This window comes from Bos indicus, chromosome 23, assembly GCF_029378745.1.
Source record: "Bos indicus isolate NIAB-ARS_2022 breed Sahiwal x Tharparkar chromosome 23, NIAB-ARS_B.indTharparkar_mat_pri_1.0, whole genome shotgun sequence".
NCBI classification, from domain to species: domain Eukaryota; kingdom Metazoa; phylum Chordata; class Mammalia; order Artiodactyla; family Bovidae; genus Bos; species Bos indicus.
Window position 1 is genome coordinate 32,438,375 of NC_091782.1, and position 3,317 is coordinate 32,441,691.

Sequence of the window (3,317 nt, forward strand, 5' to 3'; positions counted from 1 at the left end):
AATAAATACAACCTTTGATAACTGCCAAGTAGAGGATGGACAGAGGGCTCTAAAGATCAAGATAGAAAGTGAAATAAGAGTTTATTCTGTAAATAATTCCTGCCCACACTAGCAACCACTATCTGTACTAGTCATTTATCATTTATTTGTTCATTTATTGGCCATGTGGCACAGTGGGATTGAACCCATGGCCCCTGCATTGGAAACAGTCTTAACCATTGGACTGCCAGGGAAGTCCCTTATCATTTAATTGAAACCCACATTCTATTAATACTCTTGTAAGTGGGTATTTGTAGATACCAGTATTCTTGCCTGGGAAATTCCATGGACAGAGGATCCTGGAAGGCTACAGTCCATGGGGGTTGCAAAGAATTGGACACAGCTGAGTGGCTAACACTTTCACATAGATACCAGACATTCCACTGAAAGCAGGAGCCAATCCACTTTAGTGATGTATTTCACAAGGAATAACAGATTAAAGAAAATAACATTTGAGCATCTGAGTGTGGAGTAAATGAATCTGTTACTGTTATGCATGGCTTACACTTGCACCTCAGCATGTGGGTAATTTCACGCCTGTTGAAAGAATTCAAGTAGGACTACTTGCCATCCAGCCAGAATTGGGAAGGTACAGCTTAGGGTGAGAAGGGAATGCAATGTATGTCACACAGAAATGAGTGAGGTCTGTCTAAATCATCAATACTAAACTTCAGCACTAAAGAGTCACAGTTCACATCATTCACTTCCCGCCCCCGCCCCCGCCCCCTGCAAGTATTTCTCTTTGGTTACCTGCTCTGATGACTTGAATCCCGGACTCGTTTAATCTCCTTAGTAGTTTTCACCATAGGCTTTATGTCGACTTTACTGCTACCCTTGCCTTTCTTCTCATGATGATTCTATTGTTACCCTGATTTGCTCCTTATTTACTGTTTTCTTGACTCCTTTGGCTTCTGCTGCCAATTTCCACAGTCACAATAGGACACACTTTTCACTTCAGTACTCAAAGACACTGCTTCACCTCCAGTTTTCCCTTTACAGAACACTCCTTCAACATCCCTGCCTACACACAATCGGAAGTGGGTATACCAATGCTCAGGTCATCAGCCTCTGACACCTGTTTTATTTAGATCTTCCTGACCTCATGGGCTCTGTTTTGATTTTCAGCTATGGATTCAGCGCCATCCTGTGGTTATTTTTATGTTCCATTATCATTTATCTTGATATTGAATATAGTTCCCCGTGCTACATACAGTAGGACATTGCTGTTAACCTGTTTCATATCTGCTGTCTGCGTATCTGCTAATCCCAAACTCCTAATTTATCCCTCTCCCACTCTCTCCCCTTTGGTAACTATAAGTTTTCTGCATCAATGAGTCTGTTTTGTAAATAAGTTCATTTGTATCCTATTTTAGATTCCACATAAGTAATTTTGTGTTTCTCTGACCTACTTCACCTAGTATGATGATCTCTAGTTCTATCCATGTTGCTGCCAATGGAATTACTTCATTATTTTTTATGGCTGAGTAGTATTTCATTGTATATATGTAACACATCTTCTTTATCCATCCATTCAATGGACATTTAGTTGCTTCCATGGCTTGGCTACTGTAAATAGTGCTGCTATGAACACTGGGGTACATGTGTCTTTTTGAATTAGGGTTTTCTCTTGATATATGCCTAGGAGTGGGATTGCTGGATTATATTTTTAGCTTTTTAAGGAACCTCCATACTGTTCTCCATAGTGTGTACTCAGTTACATCTGACTCTTTGTGACCCCATGGACTGTAGCCCACCAGGCTCCTCTGTCCATGAAATTTTCCAGGCAGGAATACTGGAGTGGGTTGCCATTTCCTCCTCCAGGGGATTTTCCCAATTTAGGAAAATCTGCCCATGACTTCTACATTGGCAGGCAGATTCTTTACCACTGAGCCACCTGGGAAGCCCAGGGTCCATAGCGGCTGCACCAATTTACATTCCCATCAACAGTGTAGAAGGGTTCCCTTCACCCCATCATCTCCAACATTTGTTATTTGTAGTCTTTAAGATTTTTTATTTATTTTTGATTATGCTGGGTCTTCGTTGCTGCACACGCTTTCTCTAGTAGCAGTGTGTGGGCTTCTCATTGTGGTGGCTTCTCTTGTTGCAGACCATGGACTCGAGGCATGCGGGTGCTTCAGTAGTTGTGGCCTGCGGGCTTGAGAGCACAGGTTCAATAGTTGTGGTGCAAGGGGTTAGCTGCTCTGAGGCACTTACCAGACCAGGGGTCAAACCCCTGTCTCCTGTATTGGCAGATGGATTCTTATTCACTGTGCCCCAGCAAAGACCCATTTGTGGGCTTTTTGATGAAAGCCATTCTGACTGGTGTGAGGTGATACCTCATTGTAGCTTTACCTTGCATCTCTGTAATAATTAGCAACGTTGAGCATCTTTTCACACGTGCCTTTTGGACTTTTGTATGTCTTTTTTGGAGAAATGTCTATTTAGGTCTTCTGCCCATTTAGCAATTGAGTTATTTTTCTGTTACTGAGTTGTATGAGCTATTTGTATAGTTTGGAAGTTAAGCCAAATCTGTGGCTTGTCAGTCACATCATTTGCAAATATTTTCTCCTAGTCTATGGGTTGTCTTTTCATTTTGTTTATTGTTTGCTGTGCAAAAGTTTGTAAAGTTTGATTAGGCCCCATCTGTTTATTTTTGCTTTCATTTCTATTGACTTGGGGGACTGACCTAAGGAAAAAGTGCTATGATTTATGTCAGAGAATAAATTGTCTAGGTTCTCTTCTAGTTTTATGATGTCATGTCTTGTGTCTTTAAGCCACTTTGAGTTTATTTTTGGATGTGGTGTGAGGTATGTTCTAACCTTATTGATGTACGTATGACTGTCCAACTTTCCCAGTACCACCTGAAGACTGTTTTCTACTTTGTATATTCTTGCCTCTTGTCGAAGTTTGATCATAGGTGTAGGTTTATTTCTGGGCTCTTTATTCTGTTCCATTGATCCATGTGTCTGTTTTTTGTGCCAGTATTACATTGTTTTGGTTACTGTAGCTTTGTAGTATTGTCAGAAGTCTGGGAGGGTTATGCCTCTAGCTTTGTTCTTTTTCCTCAGGACTGCTTTGGCAATTCTGGGTCTTTAGTGGTTCCATATAAATTTTGGAATTATTTGTTCTAGTTCTGTGAAAATTTTTAATGAGTGATTTGATAGGGATTATATTAAATTCTGCCTGCATTTATAAATGGCATTCCCCAGAAAAAACCACCAAGAAAAAAAAAGGCAGGATTTCATTCTTTAAATGGATAATCAATTCAATGCAACTAA